A 23,425-nucleotide genomic window follows, 5' to 3' on the forward strand; every position below is an offset into this window, starting at 1 on the left:
TGGGTGCAGCGTGTCTTACTGGTTCGAGCAGTGAGCTGGCATTGAGCCGGTTCGAGGAGGGTGCTCAGTGCGGTTCAAGTGTGGCATTCAAGCAATGTATTTTGGATGCCTCCTCAGTGTCGGTTTAAAGGTCCAATTGGTTTGAGACATTTGGTCAACGAATGGCACGATGCTCCAGCGGTTTATGTTGATGATTGGTGGTTTGAAGCTGTGAATCTGATTATCCAAAGCCAACTGATGATCTGCAGCGATGTCCTCTGCACATGCTGAGTGCACCCATACCTTTCTCATTAAGGGTGAAAAAAGCACACCATCACTGGGAATCATGCTTTAAATAGAGCCCCAGAAACTCTTCATGTGGGAGCTGATAACCGTAGCAACCCAAACAACCATGTAGGATGTCTCTAAAATAAACAAATGTCCAATCAAGTTTCTATAAAAATATAGACTTTTAATCGAACAATAAAATGCTAACAACTAATCGGAAAACACTAAACCCATGTAAAATATACACAGAGAATGCAGACCTTTGTAAAAGGGCACTCTGGGTAGGCAAGCAGGGTGTTCAGGTTATAGTTTTGCAACAATGTCAATGTTTAAGTAAAGTTCTTGAAGAAAACAGTGGAGAAGGCAGGTTTAAATGTCTCTTCGAAATGGACCAGCGGGAAGCGGGACAGGATATCTTCAAATACCTTTTTGTCTTGTTCTTGCGACTCAACAGGATAATCCATGCTTCAAGGTGCTTTCTGAGGTGGTGATTCAGTGCCAGGTTGTGGAACTGGGCGACTAGGTCCAATACACAGTGTGATTCACAAACAGCAATGGCACGTGGCACGAAGAAGCTTGGGACAAGCAGGCGATGTCAGATTCAGTTCAATGTGGTATTAGATCAAAAACCTGTTCCTTGACTTCTGGGTTGCTGAGGATGTCCAGTCCAGGATCTCCAGGCACACGGTGAGTCCTTCAGCTCTGCAGTCCCACTCCATAGAGTTTGGCTGGCATCTACAGGCAATCCTTCACTTCCAGTGAACAGAAGCCTTGTTCCAGTGAAGCCCAGCATAGAGGAAGGCCTTGGTCCATGGCAATTCACCCCCACTGTTCCCTGAGGGTGGTTAGGGGTCGGAGTTGTACTCTGCTTTGGATGGGTTCTGTCCTCACATCACTGATGGAGGACCTTTGAATGAACAGAACTCCTTACAGAGGTCCAGTGTACCCTCCCTCTTCCTGTGATGGTTCAAAAATGATTCGAAGAGTGAGGGAGTACCCTCATCTTTTAAAGGAAAATGTTCACAGTGAATGTTTACAAAGGATGCCTATTGTAGGGGTTTCAATCCAAGTTGTTGTATAAAGGGCCCTTTGGGCTTCACATCCAGAGTGCCTTGCCTGCAGCAAATGGAGTGGACAGGAAATCCCCTTACCGTTAAATTTACCTCCAGTGGGGACACCGCAAAACAAACCACAGAGTGCACACATGTCCACAAAAGGCATTGAGGTAAGACAGGTACATGCATCAAATGTCACCTAGTCATGCAGGAACTGCTCCACCTCCACACAGGCTGGAAGAAGCAAAACAGTGCAATAAAGGAAACACTGAGCAATTAAAAGGAGACAGTATGAGCAGCTCAAGTTCACGCAAACATCAGCATCACAGTAGTATTGCACATCTGCCCATAACAATTAAACTGTACCACAGTGCCTCCCCACCCTGAGTTTCCTGGGTTGCTGGGCCAAGAATCCCAGGAATATCTATAGTCAGTTAAATGCAATATGTCCTGCACAATAACATTAAACTGGCGCAAAGACCCATAAGGTGGCATGGGAGTTCTAATTAACTCCAGGTACCTCTATGCATGTGTTCATAAACAGTCCTGTGGCTCCAAACCCCACTTCAGCCGGAGGTCCACAACCAAGGGGAAAAACAAAAACAAGGCAGATCACCATAATATTTTAAATAACTAACTGATAAAGCCCACAGCAGGCATCAAATCTCAACCCAGTCATGCAGAGAGTTCTATCAGTTGTGTCACCACTAACAATCAGATGATGTTCTTGTGACTTTAATAGATCATTGACGTTCTAAGTTCAAGTGAAAGTGGTACTAAAAAGGGCAGTCAGAGATCTCAGCTGATGCCATGAAAAAGCATCTATCACATCTGGAGAAAAGGTTTGTATGGATTCAACAATTGAAAGTCAATGGTGGCAGCGTACAACAATCTGCTGTCGGGTATATCAAATGCCGAGATAGATTTAGGGGATGGGAAGTTCTTCAAAATCTTTATTTCAGAGAACTGCAGGAGGCAGACGACCAACTGAGAGATCCCTGTGCAGCAAAAGAGTTAGCCCTGTTCCCTTCAGATCAACTAACTTTTATAAGTTTGCGGTGAGGACTCGGGTGAACCAGCCTCTCTAGAAGGGATGGTCAACATAGAGGTCTCTGAAGATGGCATTGGCTGCTTTGGAGATTCAGATGGAGGCCGAAACTTTCTGCATGTGGCAGCATGAAGCCATGATGAGCGCCCCAGGCACTTGACAACTGTTTTGGTCACAGTGATAGTTCCAGCCTTTCTACATGGGTAGGCTTCAACCAACCTGGAAAACAAATAAGCAACTAGGTGAAATTCCTAGTTCAAACATTTTGGGATCTCAATAAAATCAATTTGCACATTCAAGAAAGGACATTTGGGGAAAGGGTGTGCAGAAGGCAACATCTTCACTGCCTGGCCCACATGATGAAACAGAAAGGACAGGTACTGGTGAGCTATGGTAGGGAAATAAGGTGCAAACCAATCATGATTAATAAGAGCAATCATCCCGTCCTACCACTGTGGGCTACTGAATGTGTCCATCGTGCAAGGCATGGTGGGAGCAATCATAGCGCTGCAGTCATATTACAAATGCAGCAATGAAAGCTTGCTGTGTCTCAACTGCATTGAGGAACCCCAGACGTTGATTCAAAGAATACTTATGCCGTTCTAAGTAATCTTCCGGGTTTCGATTCCTACACTGTTTACACGTGTTGACCTTGACCCACTCAGTTTCTCGGGGCAGAGTTCTACAATTGTGGGGAGAAGACTGTCTGTGAACTCTTTCAGCTTTGCCCCAGTGGCTTCTTTAGTGTCCAAATGCACCTTTGTCAAAGCAGAGTAAATGTGTCTAGGGAATAGCAGCTCAAAGCAACTGGTTAAGACCAGAACAAATCAGGTTATATGAGCCTGTAACTACCTGGAGTTCTTCTTGGAATACGTCAGGAACTTCTTGTATTTTAGGGAATCTTTGGACAATGTTAAAAATCTCACTGGATCTCAACAGAGCATGGACAGTCACTAATGCATTCCAAGCTCCCGGTTCGCCTATGCTGCAAGGTTCTCTTGAGATGGGGTATTAGGGAACAATGGGGGAGGTGCCAAAAAGATTAGCGATTGGCCATCTTTCACAGAATGAGTCAAGGGCGAAAAAGTGATTGTGATACAGACCAACTCAGTGATTGTATAAGGATGGATTGGTGGTATGCTGGAAGTTCACTCTGGGAAGAAGCTGGACTACATAACTGCATAACTTAACCTGTCCATCTGGCTGATGTGGTGGTTCAGATGATTGCAGTTGTGACTGATATGGTGGCTGATCAAGTGCCGGGTTCAGTATGGCCTCATTGTAACAATCAAGAATGTCTTTGCTAGATTCTTTAGCTGAGGAAACCCCTTGGAGTATTGGATAAAGTCAACCATAACCTTTCTTATTTCTGTATTTCTGGGGATACCCAAGTGTGCTTTGTAGCCTCCTAATTCGTTCAGCTGTTTATGCAACTTCCATTGGGCCTCTTGAAAGCTCTGGCTTAGGACTTGGTTCATCTCTTGTTAGCTTTGGTATAGAATCAAAATATGTATCCCACTGTAGCGGTGACATTTCGAGCCACAGAACTTTAGTGCTCCCCATAAATGGACGACTGTCTAAATTAAATCTGTCATCCTCTGGGAATTTCTTTTGATATTGTTATTTTATTTGTATTGCGCTCGTACACTAGTGTTTCAGAGCGCGACGAGGCAAGGGAGGGGAACACGGGAGAACAAAACTACGATCTTACTAGGCCCAGTGACATTGAGAATACACAAGTGCATGGGAGGAGAGCGGGGGAAGAGGTGCAAAGTGCTGAGCAAAAGGAATAAAAATAAATAAAACATGAATAAATACATAATGAGCAACAAAGAGTGGTAGTGCAGCCAGCAAGTGACAAGTGCTAGGTTAAAGGCAACAGGCAGGGTGTGTCTGATAAGTGCTGAAAACAGGAGGGAGGGACTGTAGGGTTACAGATACAGACCCCAGTGCAAGGGATTGCCAGGAGGCAGTGCGGGTGGGTGGCAGGGTGAGCAGGTACCTGGGCCCAAAAGTCAGAGGGTGACCAGGTGCACGATGCCGAGACAGAACAGATCAGCAGGGGAGAGGAGGTGAGAAGGCAGAAGCAGAGAGGAAGGTCTTGAGGTGCTTCCGGAACCGGAGATGGTTCTCCTCAAGTTTTAGAATGGCAGCAAGGCTGTTCCAGACGGAGGCCCCAGCCTCAAGACAGAGATCTACCCCCAGCTTGTTCCTTTGATAAACGACTGACCCTGAGGGAGTTAGAGGTGGAGGAGCGAAGAGCTCAGGAGGGAAGGTATTTACGGAGGGACAGCTGAAGGTATTTTGGACCAAGGCCCCAGAACGCCTTGTGGACAATGCAAAGGGTCTTGAATTGAATCCTTGCAGCCACTGAGAGCCAGTGGAGTGATTTCAGGGCTGGAGAGGTACAATCCCAGGGCTTGAGGCCAAGGACAAGTCTTGCAGTCCTGTTCTGGATAAGTTGCAAAGGGCGGAGAGTAGAAGCAGGTAGATTTAGAAAGAGGCTGTTGCAATAATCCAACCTAGAGAGAACTAGGGCTCGAGAGACAGTGAGCTTCTGGGGGAAGGAGAGGAAAGGCAGAATATCTCTGAGGAAGTGCAGTAGGAAGTTTTACTTTTTAGAGACATCAGAGATGTGGGCAGAGAAGGAAAGTGTTGAGTCAAAGATGACCCTGAGGTTCTTAGCCTCACAGGTGGGGGTAGGAGGAGGGCCAAGGGAGGGTGGCCAAAGAGTGACAGGGAGAGGGTGAAGGTGTGCCGATGAGGAGGATCTCCGTCTTGCTGGCATTCAGGCAGAGATCGTTGGCGGCACACCAATCCTGAATGGCAGATAGGCAATCAGAGATGAGAGTAGGAGAAGAGGTGGCCGAGGGAAGCCTGAAAATGAGTTGAGTGTCGTTAGCATAGCACTGACAATTGGAGCAGAAAATGGCAATGTGGTGGGTGAGAGTTGTCAGGTATTGGTTGAAAAGCCAGGGTGAGAGGTTAGACCGCTGGGGAACACCGCAAGTAGAAAGGGAGATAGATGAAAGTAAGGACCCAAGTTGGACCTGGGAGGGTTGATCAAAATAGTTCAGCCAAGTTTTTAGATGCCGCAGAGACACGGGCTTAGATGTGGGCTCTCTTCTTAGTGTGGACAGAGAGTCTGTATCGCCTTTGGAGCCGGCTTGGTGCTTAGGTCTTAGTGCTTAGTGATGTCATCTCGCCCATTGATCCAGAAACTTCCAAAACCTGGGGTGAGTAATTTATTTATTTGCATAAAATAAGATGGAATCTCTTTTGGAGGGAGAGGAACTTAACTTCACTAACACTGAGACACTGCTATAGCCGAAAACGGTTCATAACTGATGCTTAGTTACCATACCCCGCGCTGTAACATTGAGACATGATCTATATTCAGAATAGCAGTGCAGGGATGATGTAAGATAGAGTTAGATGAAGATGTAGCTGTGAGCAAGAGGAATACAGTTAGTAGGGGTGTACCGAAATTCGGCTTCAGGTAAGTATTCAGACGAATTCTGGCTGAAAAGGAGCAATTCATCATTCGTCCGAATACATAATTATCACTCGAAGCTGATTAGTTTCCTGATTAGTTTCCTCTTTGACTGCATGCCTGGAATCATTCAGGCATGTCACTGTCTTTATCTTTGAGAGGCCCATATTACAAATGAGTGACTTTTCATGATAGGCTTTTTCGTAATACTTGGAAGTTTATATATTGTGGCGTTAACACCTGATCCGGTGGGCAGATCGGATGTTAATGCCATTAGCACCCCGGGTAACCAGAGCGGCAACCCGGGGTCCTGAAAAAAAAAGGAATTTCCTTCCTACAAAGGGACGCGTGCAGCGTTGTACGAATGAAAATCCTTTAAGCAACATGGCCACCATGGAAAGCAAAGAGGGGCTCCGTATGGTGGCAGTTCTGCACAGCGAGGAAGGTGCGATAAGGTAAGTTGGTGCGGGGGGATTAAAAATAAAAAAGGGGGATAGGATGGGGGAGGAGCTGGCCGTCAGGCAGCTAGGAATGTGGGCTTACACAGGTGGTTCATACTTGCGTTCATAGCCACCTGATTGGCTGGCTCCCCCCACCCGGGTGCTAATGGAAAATGAGTGGGAAATGCTGCATTTTAAAGCCTGCTGATGAGTGCAAAGCTACTGCCACGGCACTGTGCAGCTGGTACTTTTACCCAATGTTGTAGGCACAATGTGCTTTAAGAAGCTTCAAAGGCAGCCCTGTCCAGGCTAAGTGGTCTCTGACACACCAGGCAGGTGACAATGTGCATTGCTTTGAAAGTAAGGAGTGGTGATTGATTTTAAGTGGCTGCGCCCGATTCACAAAGTTTCTGTTGAGTGAGTGCACATTGTGGCTACCGTATTTTACTCCTGAATGCACATAAGTTAGCACCAATGCACATGATGATTAACCAAGAATCAGTGTACACAAAATGCAGCTGAGTTTTTAACTGGGGGTGAAGGAGCCAACACCTAGGAGCAGTTTGTTATGTCATGGGTGCTGCAGGGTTGATGTCTGTGTGTGTGTGTGTTTGTGTGTCATCAAGCAAATTGTGTCTTTGTCTCATATGGTAGGCCACCCTGTCTGATAGCCTGTCAGGGGCCCACAATAAGACACAGGTCGCCTCTGTAGATCCTCTGGGTCTGAAGCAGTGTCACGGTGCCTGCCAGACCTCTGCTTGCATAAAGTGTGTATGTGTGGCACGCTGTCTACATCCAGGCAGGGTGCATGCATTTAGGAAAGGCACAAATACTTCTTCTTCTGGTGCATTTTCTTTACAATGATCCTCTGAAAACACACAAACTCAGCATGCGTGCTGCCTCTTATTTCCCATCACTGAACGCTGCATATTATGTTTCAGTGCACAAAACGAAAACACTAAATATTTGTATGGCGTGGCCAGCTTTGCACTGGAAAGAAATGAATGTGGGTTTTCTTTGGGTGGATGGGGGCCCACAATTGAATACAGCCTTTATTTTGGGTGAGAGGGAAAACAGTTATGGCAAACTGTTGGTTTTGCATTTTCAGGAACTGATGGTCAATAATTATCTTCCTTTGGGGAGGGGGTGCTCCCGCTGCCCCCTCCCACCTCTGGTCAGATTCATTAACCTGTTCTTGTCTTTGGAGGGCACATAGCGGCCAACTCCCTCCTTCCACTGCCACTCGGCTGCCCCTCCCTGAAAGACAATCCCTTCAACTCTGAAAGAAAGCCATCAGCCTATGGTGGGCTCCGTGCGGCGCCTTCTAAATGGCCTCTTCCCCATGGCGGTTGCAGTACAACACCAAAAGATGTGCGGGCAGGAGCTATGATTTAATAAGAACACAAGGTCCCCACTACTGGGGCGTTCTTGAAGACCCTTCTATTATGTTGTAAAATGTCTGTCCACAGGGGCAATGACTTGTAACTTAATTCCTCCAGGCTATTCACCCGCACAGTAATTAGACCAGCAAATTGCTGTAAATAAAGTGAAACTGGTTTCATGACAGGTGAGCTGAAGAGGCCCCTGTCATGAAACAAAGCAGAACAATAATTTAAAGAAATGCAGTCAGAAAGCGGCACTAGTGTGGCCAGCATGTAGAAAGGTTGCTTTTAACAGTGATGGCCCACACCCCAGGGATAGTAATTGCACACACTACATAAGTTTCAACTTTCAAGCAATACATAAGCAATGACAGCCTATGCTTCATGCCATAGGTGGGAAGGAACTATTAGGCTCCGTATATGGCTCGGCCGAATACTTTGGCCAACTATTTGGTATTCGGCCAAATACTAAATCTACTATTCGGTAAACCCCTAACAATTAAGCTTTGAAACATTTTCTTTACAGAAGAGGAAGCTTAACACTGTGCACATAATATCATTTGGAGGTAAAGACATTTCTAAAAAAAACTAATAGTGCTGGGAGAGCAAAAATATAAACATGCAAATGAGTACAAAAACATTCTGTCCCAAATCAACACATTATTTACAATAACTTTGCAAGGTGCTTTTAAATTAAATGCGTCCCTAACACTGCACAGAAGAGATTACAGGCTGCGTGCAGTTATTGAAACATTAGAGTTGTACTATGTGGCCCATAAGTACCTGGCCAGGTGTTAGAAAGCAGTACGTTGGACTAAACAAAGCAATCCGCTGTTATGCACATTCTCGACCTCCCACACAACTTCATGAAACTCATAACAGGTGACCAATGCAGAGCCATCCTCAAAAAAGTTTTGATATTACGGTGAAAATGTACTGAGTCGGACCTACAGTTGGGCCACTGTATGCTGGCTCACCATGCCAGCAAAGGCAGCCTGTGGACAGGCGTCTGGTAAATCGTGATTCAGGGGTTGTGGCAGGGACCAGGGCAATAGGGGTAATGGGGGTGGGCCCCCATACAAAGTTACGGGCCCACCACTGAAAGCGGGGGGAGGCGTTAGGTGAGAGATGTGAGTCACCACACACTGACTTGTCACAGATCCATTCATCGTAACCCTGCAGTCCCAAAACAGACTTCAGTGTGCAAACAGTTCCCGGTATTTGCTTTTCTCCACCAGCTGACACTTTCAGTGACCTGCTGTGCCTGGACCACATACTAATATGATTCGGCAACTTCATCCAAAGTCTTCAGGCATCACGCAGCATGGCACTTTAAGCTATACTGACATCTCCCGCTGCATGGCCAGGTGGTCCACTTTTGGCGATAGCTCAGTTCAAGGACACAAGGCAGATTATCAAGTACAGGCACGGCCCACACTACAGGGCGCCTACATGGGGGATGGTTGTAAGGCAGGCTGACATACAGCAAAGCACAACACACGCAGTTCTGTTCAGCGATCACCTGGGAAGGACCGAATTACCCAATTTGATCAAAAAAATGAATGGAACATTTGACCGATTTTGGCCAGTACCATTAGATCGATTTTTAAAAATACCGAACATGTGGAGAAGGGGTTGCAGGGGTGTCCCCTGCTTCCTTGCCAAAACCAAAAAAAAATGTAAAAAAGAAAAAGGGACTCAGCTCTGACCCGCGTTAGAGGTGCAAATCTTACGCTGCAGGGGTGCAGGAGAAGCAGTAGCAGCGAGCAAACAGGTAAGTAGGGGAAGGGGGGGCGGTTGTTGTAAGGTAAGATTTGGTTTGTTTGGCCGAATCATTTTTTACTTCGGTCAAACAATCCAAATCCGGCACAACAAGGCTGGTCCCCAGCACAGTGATAGTCGGAAGCAGGAACAACTAGGCAGAATTGCAAAGCTAAGAAATTCTAATAGTGGTAACTCCATCAGAGCACAGGAACGAGGCTTGATAACAGGCAGCCAAGGGCAGGGCTCATCACCTCTGTTCAAAAGTAGAAGCCGCGGACTCATGAGGCTCAAGTGAAAAAGGGGAGAACAACAGCTAGCATTTCTGGTAACAACAGCAATTAGTACCCAGCGATGGGGAAGGGGTGGCAGCCTCCCAGCCAATGAGGAGGCTCAGAACGGGGTCTTTACCACACCGGTAAAGACCCCGCTCTGAGCCTCCTCTGAGCGGAGGCTGCCATCTTGCCTCGCCGGGAATCAGGTAAGTGCGCTCCCTGCACCCCGGGCCCTCATCCCCCAATCCCCTTTTTCCACATGTTTAAGCCCTTCCCACTTACCTTGTGCTGCTTTGTCCCGGTGCATCTCTGACTCCTAAATGCCCGCCATGGAAAGTGAGAAGGGACTATGAGTAGTTCCCTTATCGCTGAACCATGGCAGCAATATTTTTTTGTAGTTTTATCGTAACCTGAGAAACAGCAAACGTGCCATTTCTCAGCTTGTGATAAAAACACTATTAGTGTTTTTTGCCTCAAGCCCAGGGACCACATCTCTCCAGCCCTAAAATCTCTCCACAGGCTCCCAGCGACCGCAAGGATCAAATCCAAGACCCTTTGTATCATCCAGAGGGCTGTATGGGGCCTGGGATATCTCTACATCATACATGCCAACATGCAGAAGCACCTGGGAGGGAGCTTTTCACAGGAAAATCAGGAGATGCATATTTCCCCATAGGGATGCATTGGGGCTACGGCTTTTCTAGACGGGATACCGTGAAAAATAGCAATATTTTTCACCTAAAAATCGGGAGTCTAAATCGAGAGGGTTGGCATGTATGCTACATCCAGCTTTCTCTCCCTAGATACCTCTCCTCGGCAGGAGCCTCACTCTGGAATGGCCTCCATGCCCCCTCAGACTTGAACCGGATCTGCTTAAGTTCCCGTAAACTTCTCAAGACTTCTCTTTTCTCCTCCTCCTTCCCTCTCCCCCTCCCTTGCTAATGTCCCTCTGCAGTCGAGACTGTTGCCTGGTCCCTTATGTCTCTTCAGGGGCCAGGCCCTCCTTGACCAGTCTACCCCCGCATCCCTAACCAGCACTGGCCTCCGGGCACCCTTCCCGGACCAGCCTAAATCTGGTCTACGTCCAATGCACTTTGTTTTCCCTCTCCCACTTATCCTCCCACACTTGCCCTCTGTGGCTCCCCCTGCACTTGATTAGCCCCTTGACCTCCCACTCCTGCACTTAACCCCCTCTCCATCCCAGCACTTCCCCCTACTTTAACCCCCCCTCCCCACAGCACTTCTTTGTCTCTGTACTTGCATGGTAAGAATGTCACAAGGCCTAGTACGACCGTTACTGTTGTTTTATTTATCATCCTGTGTGCCCCCCAACCCCTTTTATTGCCTTGTGGCACCTGGAAACACTTCTGTATAGGCGTCATACAAATGTCCAATAAATGAAACAAAATAGTACAATGTGCCAGGGTACTAATAGCAATATAACTCTTGGAGGTGGGGCATTACAGTGAGGTAATGCCCCAGGACTCAAGTTAAAGCCCTCGCTTCACTCATGCTTCTATCTGCTGCCCTGGGGAATTACCTCACTGGTAATGCCCCCCTCCTCAGGTTACATTGCTTAATTAAAGCACTGTTAATTGCGAGCTAGGCTCTGTGGGAGAGCGGGTCAGGGGACTAAAGAAATTGTTTTGCTCTGTAACCTTTGGGCTCACTATTAAAGATCTTGTCGTTTTTATGTACATTTTCATGTAGAAAAGTGTAGTTGAAAAAAGTGTTTATTGCACTGGGTTTTTCTTGGAACCTCATAAAAGACCCTTTCGAATTGACCACCTGAAAATGGTCTGCTTTATTTTGTGGGCTTATCTCACACACCTGACCCTAAGAGTGAACTGGTGCATGATGTCTTCATTTTGAAAATTGGCCCAGCTAAACTATAGACATTCACTTTTTAAGAAAAAAAGCATTAATTCTGCATGTATGCAAAGTAGGTCAGAAGTTACCAATATACCAGTCAAAATAACTTTATTCGGCCACAAGATCATCAAAGTGCATCCTAACACAATAAACAGTTTATCATTTTTGGCATAAAAAATGTTAACCAAAGAAGAAAGCAAGAAAAAAATGTATAGGAAAAGTGAATCGAAACAACACCAGATTGGGGCCCACAGGACCCACTAGCCACGGTATCATATAGGGCTGAGTTATAGACACAAATCAGGGTTCCTTAGTTCTGATGCCACCATAGTAGCCAGATGGCCTTTTACCCAATGGTATTACGTTTGCGCCCTCGATAGGACAGAGTCTCATGGATTGGTTTCCAATGGGGCAATGGATCCAGGATGGAGATAGTGTCTGGTTGTAATCCTGCTGCTGACAGGCCAACCGAGATTCGTGGCTCTACGCAAGATGCTCCTGGCCATCCTTTGGTCCCAAGATTCTATCTTCACAGAAGCACGAAGGGTATCCCCCTCATTGGTTACTCTTTGGCAGCTAGCTATGGCTTCCATTGTTACAAACGCCCATCCCTTTACAGTTCGAAGCCAGTGCAGACATTTATTAGAGAGTGCGTTTCTTGGTTCCTGCTGGTTACGAGACAATTTGGGTACCCCATGAAGAAAACCTACGCCCCTTAGCTGGGTGGTTGGTCATGCTTACTCTCTGTCCGGAACTACATGTTCTTTTTTATCCATCCTGGGGCAGCCTCGAAATCCCACCAAGCTTGGAACCCTGTTCTCCCGTTCGGTGTACGATGAATTAACAGCAGGAGCCTTAATGTCTTCCCTGAGTGTGTTCAGTTGGCTAGGTAGCTGAATAGCTTGCTTGGTGTGGGGTTCTGGGACATGTTAGCTTTTTGGATAGCAACCGTCTTTTCGAAGGTCCATAAACCAGGTCTGGCTAGCTTTTGAAGGCATTCCGGAGGGGTGTTATGGGACCCCTTAGTATCCGGGGGATCAGTACGGAACTCCCCTGTGGCACCCCTCCTCCCCTCCTGCATCCCTCCAGTAATGCAAATAGCAGGTTTTTAATAACCGGTAGTTCGGACAGAACATGTTAACAGCTGCATGCATGGGCAAAACAGACTTCCTTGTCTGCTGAATCAGAGTTAGGTCGAGTGGGCTAGCTAGGTGTCTTAGTGAACCTGAGTGGGCTTAAACGAAGGAAGGAGGTGTTCCCTGGGCACATGTTCTCCCTCCAGGCACTGCTCGGTGCAGAGGTTAGGGAGGACTTTATTCAGACGCATCAGCAAGCACCACATCTGCTCGGGCCAGTGGGGCCAATGGGGCCAAGGGGCTAGCTGTGCTAAACCAAGCATAGATATGGCCAAAAGATGGAGGAACAGGCTGGATGTTAATCTGACTTTTTCTCCTACTGGTCCTGTGCGGTGCTCCGTCCTACTTGTGGACCAGTCACTGGCATTAACTTTGGCCGCATCACTGACAAAGCAGGCAGGGGATCCCAGGAATATCAACGGACCATCCTTAAGATCAGCGTCAGATTGAATATTGAATGTAGAATTTACTTCAGTGCAGACACGATCTGGGTCTTTCAGGCTTTCCCCTAGCTCTCCTCCTTATATGACTCCTGAGTTTTGGACTGCCCCCCCCCCCAGCGTTATGATTAGAGCCAAGAGACTGTTTAATTTAATGTATCACAGAGTGTGCCTCACTTGTGAGCTGCCTGGGGCCACTAACCTTGTCTGCAGAGTCAGCAATGGTGTAATGTTAATGTCAGACTCTCCAGTGTTATGGGGTAATTGTCTCCCTGGTTTCCCCTGTTTGCGCCTTACTGTTAATATTTTACACTTTGGTTTGGGTTCCACACAGGATTCCAGAGTATCCATAGTTGGCTCAGGGGACAGCTGTGCGCAGTGAGGGTGCAGGAGGTGTGACAGCACATAGAAGGGAGAGTGTTCCAATGCTTCCATGGTGGATTTTCAATGTGGTTCTCACAGAAAGAAAAAAGAGCTGTGAGCGGGCACCCTCTACAAGCCACAACCCATCCTGTTCACCTCTCACCTCATGCGCTGCTCCTAGTGGGCCTCAGGTACAGTCCAAAGCTTTCTGCTCACCAAGCTGTCCTTGCCACACACCCATTCTGTTGTGGAACACCCCTGCAGGAGCGGAACACCCTGCGCCCTTGTTCCCTCGCAGGCTTCGGCCCTGGTGGGGACTGCAGCTCAGGATATGGTGGCGGGGTTTTGGCCAAGTGCTCCAGCACTGTGAGGGATGGTGGCTCTCCTGGGCCAAATGCGGGAGCGTAACAGCCCGTGCCCTTGTTCCCTCGCAGGCTTTCAGTGTCAAGATTGCGGATGAGGCATGCTGACAAACCAGTAATATAAAATTTAACACCATTATATAAGATCAAATGCACATGAAAGTAAAACCATAGACCAAGAAGGAAGGGGAGGGAGAAAAGATACACATTAAGAGAATATATGAAAAAAATGTTTAGTCAATAATGCAAGTGATCCAAATACAGCTTGAGTATCTTTTAAAACAGAGGGGGGGTCTGGTAAACCCTCTACCAGCACGAACACAGCCCATTGACTTGTTCTTGGGTGGATGGCCCCTGGGAGAGTCTCAACCAAGCCATTAGCTCACTGTTCTTTTCACAGAGAAGAAATGTCCCTGCATATCAGTCTTTGTCCTGCCCAGGGGAGTCCTGCACCGAAATACTAGGCAATTATCCTCTGAACAAGAGTACCATAGCAACCCCATACACGTGTTTCAGTCTAGTTGGGCATCATCAGCGAGGTGAAGCTGTGCCTCTCTAAGAGCAGTGAGCAAGGGGTCCACATCTGGATTCCCCTGGTAATTTAGGGTGAGACCCAAAGTTACTTGATATGCAAAACAGAGGGGGGTCTGGGAAACTCTCTACCAGCACGAACACAGCCCATTGACTTGTTCTTGGGTGGATGGCCCCTGGGAGAGTATCTTTTAACACAGTCTAAAAATCATATTAATAACTGAATCATAGTATTATGTAAAGCAACTTCCAATTTTGAAATTTCAGATGTTGACAGAATTATAAAATAACAATATTCTGCAGCGTAACCAAGTTCAAACAAATAAAAGGAATGCATTAAATCAAGAGTTAGTCTTATACCAAACTCAATAGATTAGAAGAAAGCGTAATGCTGAGGGCAAAACATTTCAGCTACAACGACCATGCTCAAGATGCACTAGGACAATTCATCAGTCTTAAAGTTCTGTCATGAAGATCATGAAACTGGAGCTCATAAGTAGAATCACTGCACGTCAATATTCTATAGTACTACTAGTGTCAGAGTGTGTACAGAATACCTGTGTAATGGTTTGACTCCCCTGTTTTTGCCAATAAGCGAGAACACAGGTAAATTATATGGAATTCCAAAATATCCAATTCTGTAACAAGATGAACAAAAATGAAGGCTAAACCTCTTGATGAAAGTAACTGGTGTGCAAAGATATCCACGAGTGAAATATAATGTTCCATACCTAGTTTGATGGTGCGATAGACTAGTCCCTTAGGTGATATCTGATGAACTTAATTTTATGAACTGTTAAAGACAAATATGATGTCATAAGAAATCTATATATGTATTGAATGTAGTTATGTGAAAAATTAAATGAATGTAAGTTTTTTTACTTTTACTTTTATGTATTAAATAATTTGAAAGGTTGACTAAATCAGCCAAACAAATAAAAAAAAAAATATAACACTATTACTTAAATGACAGCAACAACTTTTGTTAAAAATAGGTATAAAATTGAATGTTTAAAATCCATTTAATTTAAAAGCCTAAAACTAAATTTCAACAAATTACATTATACATTTCATATTACATCTTACACTTATAAACATCAAGTTCTGATTTGAAGCCATCAACTTTTATTTCTGTTCAAACGTCATATGCACCACGTTTGACGTTAAAGGGTAAGGTCTGCGAAATAACTCTAAAGTAGCCCTTAGGTAATCTAATATTTGCTGGTGAGGATGCAAATTTATGTATATTGATTTAGGCGGATATCATGCATGACAATGAAGTAGGAATGAGCATGAGTAACTAATAATTGGCATCATGGGTAAACGCTCATCAACGTCATGTGTGAGGTCACATGTGACATCAGTGCACTCACTAATGTAAAATGAACGTTCCAATAGAATGAACCGTTGGAGTCCATGCATCAATTAATCCATATGGATATCTTATGGCACTCAGTGGTGCAAATAAAACACTAGGTCAGAAAAGACCAATCACAAGAAAAATTAGTCAATAGCACGATATGAAGGCATTAACCTCTGCCATTGGATGAGAAAATCCATAGGTTACGGTACATATTCGTATGAGTCATACAAATAGAATTCACATTTGCCACTTGTATAATGGCAAAGTGGACCAATGATGATTATATATAGTGGAGATGAACGCCACCTGTGTCAGTGACTGAAATGTTCCTGTGCACACATATCAGTTGACACGCTGAAAAGAGAGGTCCAAATTCCGATTCTGTATGTAATGTGTAAATTAATTAAAAAAACATTTGATGTTATTTAATTTCAAGCGATCTGATCGCTATTACAGATACCCATTTGATGATGTAAAAAGAGATTGTGGTCTGTATATTGTAAAGAAGTAGGAAGCACTAATGATTCAATTGTTCCTACAAGTTTTATGTATAGTAGGTATTTCACAATAAAACATTATGTTCATGTTCAGTAATCAGACCGTGCAAAACTGTCCAAAATGTACAAATATACCTGGATTTAAGCAGGCGTAATTTAAGTTTTCGATCTCTGCCTCAAACTCCACAGGAGATCATTTCCAGTCCCACAAATTCAAAATTCTTTTTGTCGTCCATCTGATGGTATGTCTGCCAAGGCGTAGCGAGTAGAAACCTTAAATCTAGTCTAATAGTGAAGTTCCAGGAACTCCAAAACCAGCTAGTCCAGGCAGAGATTATTAAAGTACTTTTTTAGGAGAGGTGCAACAGGGGCTTCTGCACGACTGACCTATTTTAAATTTCCATTTCCCTTGTTCCATTTGCCCCATTTGTATGTATATTTTTAATGGTTACTTATCTGACTGGACGGGGGATACTGTTTTTTTTTCCTTTTGCTTTTACTTTTGCGTTGCTGCTGTGAAGTGACAGCTTTTTTGATTTATTTTATTGTGTTACTGGTTGTACTCAGACAATCTTACACAGAATCCACAAAAATACATATATAAAATCCACAGAATTGTTAAAACGCAATACATCAATATTAAACGGTCTAAATAGATATGAAACAAATATATACAAAACAATGAACAATCAAGGAAAATAAATAAAACATTAAGATTATAATTAGAGTCGATCTACCTAAAACATGTGTAATTGATACTCGTGATCATAACTAAGAGTTGTCCTCAATTTTCACCAAACCACCATAACAGAGTAGTTTCACTACATCAACTGTCTCTTCACCACTCGAAAGTCTGTTATAAAATTCAATAGTAGTTAAAAAAAGGCAATCATGAACATATTTTTCCAGCAAAATAATTCTGTAAGTCTGTAACGAAATACAGTCCATTAAAATATGCTCTCTTTTAAATCAAGCCCTCCACTTTACAGATGTCACATATCCCCCCTCATCCTTATTTTGTAGCCTTGACCTAATCTGACGTATTTCCCCCATCAGTAATAAATTCAATATATACCGAAGGACTTGATTCTGCCAGTAGGCATTCTGGAATGTTTTTAGATATGCTGGCATGGTTCCCAAAGGTTTGTCTAGTATTGTATTTGTACTAAACACGTGTTTGCACCACATTGAGACATTTGCCATGTTATGTTGTCCAGCTCGTTGGAGCCATTAGACCAGTGTCACAAAGTGAGCAGTGCCAGGATATATGAGTGACGTGAACTGACGTCACGTGGGCTACTGGGCTTAAGTAAGTGTGAATGTTGGTCTCCTCTTCTACAGCTCTTGAAGGCTGACATTTCCCATTCGTAAGGTAAGTATCTACGTTTCATTTCCACACATCACCCACCATGCATTGTGCTTCAGGAGTCGGACACCCTCCAGGCCCTTGAGTACTCAGCATTTATCAGATTGCTTTGTGCCCACTCAATAATAAGATTCTTCTTTTTTCGTCAAGCCATTATGCTGATTGATTCACGTCCCCACTCAAATAACACCATGGGCCTCATTACGACCCTGGCGGTAAGGCAACAACGGCGCTAGTAGTGCTACCGGCGCCGTTGTTGCCTCACCGCCTCATTACGAGTTCTGCTCACTTGGCCGCCCTGTACGCCTGGTCAGACCAGACGTGCAGTGTGGCATCCGCTAGCAGAACAGGATGCTAACAACGGTCCCATAATTAACGGGACAGTTGTTAGCATCCTCCTCATTCCCATTGAGCCCTCTGGGGGCTCAAATGGGAATGGGGATGTACCGGGTCTGGATCCCGCAAATGGGAATTACGGCACCCGCAAAGGTCGGAATGGCCCGGTAATTCCCATTTTTCGGAACCCGGACCCAAGTTTGGGGGTAGCCATGCTGCTAAAACGGCATGGCTACCTCCAAACTCGTAATGAGGCCCCATAAGTGGTGTTTCCTGCACCTGTGTCTATCCACTCCATCTACCTTAATCTTTTTAACTTTACCCCATCTCAATCAAGCAGGTAACTCTGCTTTTGATGCAGCTGCCTGCATAATCATGGTAACTAATGCACTTGGAACATCCTTTTGATCACCGTAGCCAGCATGCTAGCCAAATAAACCCAATGTCCCACAGGCAACAACTTGTGTGCATTTCTTTTCAGCCCTACAACCAGCTTGAACCTATGGGTATACAGCCATTCCTTATTTATCCTGTGTCACCCCTGGATACATTTGTTTCAGGACATATTGCGTGAATGCCCAAATCTAACTACAGTTTATTAGCCCAATTGACACATTTTATTTTAGTATACAATTACATATGGTGCCCATGGTCAACCATGCCACCCTGCTCAACCGTCTCCATGATGACCTGGGTATCACCGATCAGGCCCTGGCTTGGCTGACCTCATTCCTCTCCGATCAACCCTCCCAGGTCCAAGTTGGGTCCTTCCTCTCCTCTATCTCTAACTCTACCTGTGGTGTTCCCCAGGGGTCTAATCTCTCTCTCTGGTTTTTCAACCAGTACCTGGCACTTCTTGTCCACCGCATTGCCGCTCTCTGCCCCAACTTTCAGTGCTATGCAGACAACACTCGGCTCATTTTCAGGCTCCCTTCCGCCACCTCTTTTCCCTCTCTCATCTCTGACTGTCTGGCTGCTATCCAGGAGTGGTGTGCTGGCAAAGATCTCTGCCTTAATGCCAGTAAGACTGAGATGCTCCTCATCGGCACACCCACTCCCTCCTTCCCTGCAGCTCTCTGGCCGGCCTCTCTTGGCCCTCTTCCTTCTCGCACCTGTAAGGCTAAAAACCTTGGGTCATCTTTGGCTCCACTCTCTCCTTCTCTCCTCACATATCTGATGTCTCTAAGAAGTCACACTACCAGCTGCACCTCCTCAGAGGTATTCTTCCTTTCCTCTACTCCCCCCAGAAGTTCACTGTCTCCAGAGCTCTCTGAACTGCTGCAACAACCTCTTTCTAAATCTTCCTGCCTGTACTCTCTGCCCTCTGCAATTTATCCAGAACAGGACTGCAAGACTTGTCCTTGGCCTCAAGCCCAGGGATCGTATCTCTCCAGGACTGAAATCTCTGCACTGTCTCCCAATGGCTGCGATGATTAAGTTCAAAACCCTCTGCTTTGTCCCAGCCGAAGAAAGAGATCTACCACCAACTCATTGCTTGGAGAAACGGCTGACCCTGAGGGAGTTGGAGACGGATGAACGAAGAGCTCGAGAAGGAAGATATTTAGGAAGAGAGTTGACGGTATTGAGGCCCCAGGCCCCAGCAGGCCTTGTGGACAATGCAGAGGGTTTTGAACTTAATCTTCGCAGGCACTGGGAGCCATTGCAGAGATTTCAATCCTGGAGAGATACGATCCCTGGGCTTTAGGCCAAGGACAAGTCTTGCAGTCCTGTTCTGGATGAGTTTCAGATGAGGAGAATCTCAGTCTTACTGGCATTATGGCAGAGATACTGACATTAAAGCTGGAGCATACCTTTGTTACGTCTGTGTTGTTCCTAAAACTCAAAATAGTTATGAGAAAACAATTCACCAACAGCATTGAAATCCTTTTCCACATCAGTTTCCTGTTCTTCCATTCTGCACCTGCCTAACAGTGCCACCTGGTGGAAACCCTGTGATATGTCAATTGCCTCGCTATAATTGCCATCTCTTACTCAAGCCCTTACCGCTGACTTGGTTACTGACCTATTTCCGTACCACCAGACTGTTCTCAGCATTTTCTGGGCTCATCTTCTTAAATATAAGATAGAGAAACAATACTGCATCAGATCAGAAATATGAGCCAATTCTGGAAACACAACGGTTTCCTCGGGTAGATTCAGGGATGTTGCTATCTAGGCCAGAAATATTTCGCACAGGTGGTGTGGCAGTAAAGGAAGTTTGATCGGCAGCGAGAGCCTGACTAAAGCTCTCTTTTGAGTGCCAATTGGACAGTGCGTTGAATGGGTATGGGACCTGGGCAGGCTGACGCTGAGCCAGTTTGGGTAGAAATCTTAAGAACAGATCAATGCCATAGTCCGAACTCCCACCATGATCGTGAGTTCCTCCCTGCCATGTCGCAAATTATCTCCAGCGATACTAAGGCCATGATTGAACATCAGCAGTTGTTACTACCAGAGACAAATTGAATCTCCTTCCAGGTTCATGTTGTGCTGGCACAAGATGCAAATCCGTTGTCAGGATAATAAAATAGCAGATGGTGGCAGTTGGTAAACAATTCATCCCCATCTATTGTACCATTTTTTGCGCCTCGAGTCCAAGGTTTACCGAGTTGAAATCCTTCTTGTGCCTCCACCGATTCCTCCTGAAAAACACTAACTTTACCTTGCTGCTTTTCCGGTGTTCTATGATGCTCTTTAAACTGCATTTGTATATGAAGTTGCACCGGAAGCTGATGCCCCATCGTAAGGGCCTGTAATGATTCCCTCATTTCCTTCACGCCTCCTAGAACACGTGATTGTGCCACTGTTCCTTTCTTCGGCGATGCTCCATTAACAGTATTAGGTTCTACAAGTTCACCTATTGCTCTGTATAGGGCTCTAACACCCCCTTGTCTGTGTTCATGTTATATAAAGCCTCCTAACTAAATAATAACCTCTTTATTTCTGCTGCATTTACCTGCTACAATAGCATAGTGTGGGAGAGACCCAAGAAAACAACATTTCTAAATCAGGGGCTGCCTGAGACCAAGCTTGTTTGTCTTGGTTACAAAAAATAAAATAAAAACATTTCTGCTGTAAATAAAACTGTGAGAAGCTGGTTTTAACACTGGTGGATATTTGAGACATGGGCATATCCAGGGATTACAACCTTGCAAAAGCCGAAGTCTGGGCACAAACCTAATTAAAGAAACAGATAGAAACATAACAATCTAAAACATTTGCGAGACTGTGCTGGAGAGGGGGCAAGCTGCAGCATTCATATGTTGGTGCCAGGGATTCATAAGTCCCTAGAGACCACGTGTAGGCTGAGCTCATGTTGACAACATGGCTGACACCTCCCACAGGCGTGTTCCCACCAATGCCTGCTAGGACTGTGGTGTTTACTTTCCTTTCCCCTTTCCACCTCCTTTGACTAGGCTGGCCAATCACAAGAGACAGACATCAACAAAGTGGTAAGTTATGTAACTGTGCATGTCTTGATCTCATAATCCAGGGCTTTGTGCGCATGCACGACCCAGCTAGTGTGGTATTCCACAACGTGATTGTTTACAGCAGAGAGAGAAGGTTATTACCTTTATTGGATAGACTATGAAGCTTGGCATGCCCGTGATAAAAGAAATGAAACAGTACAGCGGGCTAATGTATCTGCTGCAGAGGACAATGTGTAGCCCCTGTTTCCCTCTCTGGCCTGGGCAAGGGTGTGCACATCCCTTTCCCAGGCCAGGGGCAGTCCCCAGGGAAACCATACTCACTGCTTCAACCCTGTGGCAAGGTTTTCTCATCATGGCAGCCCCAGGCCCTGGGGTGTGGCATGTGGTCATTGCCGCACCCCATGGCACAAACAGTGCCTTTTGGCAGCCCCCATGGCCTGGAGGGGCACCCGGCATCACAGCCACAACTGGCGCCACTCTTACTCTTCTGGGTGGCTCTGTAGCCTGGTGGGCCCCCTATGTCACCACAGCGCCCCACAGTGCCATCTTATCTTCAGGCGGCATCCCCATTTCCATGGGGATGCTGCCGGTGTCAACCGCGGCTACTGTGGCGCACATGCAGGCCTGCCCCCTCTCTTTGCTGCATCTGGCATGGTGGGCTGGAGGGATCAATCGCTCAATCCACATACCCTCAACAATGCAAAACACATAAAATATTGTATTTACAAACCCTTTTGTCTTTGTCTTTAATTCTAGGTTTTCCTTACGGGGCACACATCTAACCGTATCTGGTCAGCCCTTTTTGGGCCATGGGCTACAAATGTACAACTACAAATCCCAGCAGGCCAGACTCCGCCTTCTCTTCTTCAGAGGTCAGTAACATGAGTACCATTAAGGCCTGTATTTCGTGTTTGGTATTGTCCTTTAATCTTAGGCACACCTCAGGATACATGATTACCTTTGCAAAAGAAGCAAGAGAAGAGCGTATCTGTGGAAAAACCCCAACGATCTCATGAAACACAAGAGCATACCTTACCCTCAGGGGTGCAGCTAGACCGACCCTTTTGGGGATAGGGGGCTAATTAATCAAAAGGCAGGGAACTCTTCAGGTACTTTATGTGGGTGGGGAAAATGTACTTGTAGTGGGACCACTTGCCATTCTCCCTAGGGAATGTTTGTGGGATGTGGGTCAAATTAGCAACAAATGGTGCAGTTGAAAGTGCATTGGGTCAGGGACATTGCCCAAAAAACATGATAGGATTTAAAGATAAAATGAACATTTTTAATGATACCTGCCAGAATGGTAATGCTGTGGTTGCGATGTGGTACGTGGTTGTCAGGTTTTAGTTAATGGTGTATGTCCAGCTGCATTGATCAGACTACTTACTCCTAGTCCATCATCCTGGTAACGGTCCTCATCATGTGAGGGGCATCCCAGAAAAGATTCACACTCTGAACCATTAACCAAACAACATTTTAATAATAAAATTTAAAAAATCAGGCGTACAAGGTCAGACTTTGCCTCACACTTAGGGGGGGGGGGTGGTATAAGAAACCATCATGCCCCTCGATCATCTTTTGAAGTCTGCAAGCTGCATTCATGATTGACATCTCCTCAACTCCAGGGAGGGTGGGAGATAAATAGGACTGTGACAAAGAAAATGGGCTAGGTATAATGAAGATTACTGGTAGGTAATTAGGCCATTTCCCCTTCCTCCATCTTCCTTCTCCCAGTCCTTATGAAGTGAGAATGTAATTGTAGTGCATTTAAAACATTTAATATCTGTGATTAAAACATGGAGTCTGTTTGAAATGGTTTCTGGGTACAGCATTGGTCATTTTCTCCAAGCCTCAGTGAAGGCTTCATTTTAACGGGAGTTCCGAATACTGTCTGCATTCACTAGAAAAAGAAGCCATGTTCAAGGATTGTTTTGATTTTCTATCTGGTAAAGTTACAGGAGCAGAAAGCTCCCATGTGAAACAGAATGTGTTTACTTATTATGGAAT

The 23,425-nt window shown here is 45.5% G+C and overlaps 1 long non-coding RNA gene across 3 annotated transcripts in view; it reads right to left on the reverse strand.

Moving 5' to 3' along the window:
* LOC138581077 (uncharacterized) overlaps positions 1-23,425 on the reverse strand; it is a 62,261-nt gene that overhangs the window by 36,649 nt on the left and 2,187 nt on the right. The window contains exon 5 of one of the 3 annotated variants that reach the window (XR_011304422.1): positions 1,843-2,589. The exons of 1 other annotated variant lie outside the window; for it this stretch is intronic. This is a non-coding gene — a long non-coding RNA (uncharacterized lncRNA). Of the gene's footprint in view, positions 1-430; positions 2,590-23,425 lie in introns of those variants that run through there. One more of the 3 variants, XR_011304421.1, reaches the window with a different exon arrangement.

This window comes from Ambystoma mexicanum, chromosome 1p, assembly GCF_040938575.1.
Source record: "Ambystoma mexicanum isolate Mex_15411 chromosome 1p, UKY_AmexF1_1, whole genome shotgun sequence".
NCBI classification, from domain to species: Eukaryota; Metazoa; Chordata; class Amphibia; order Caudata; family Ambystomatidae; genus Ambystoma; species Ambystoma mexicanum.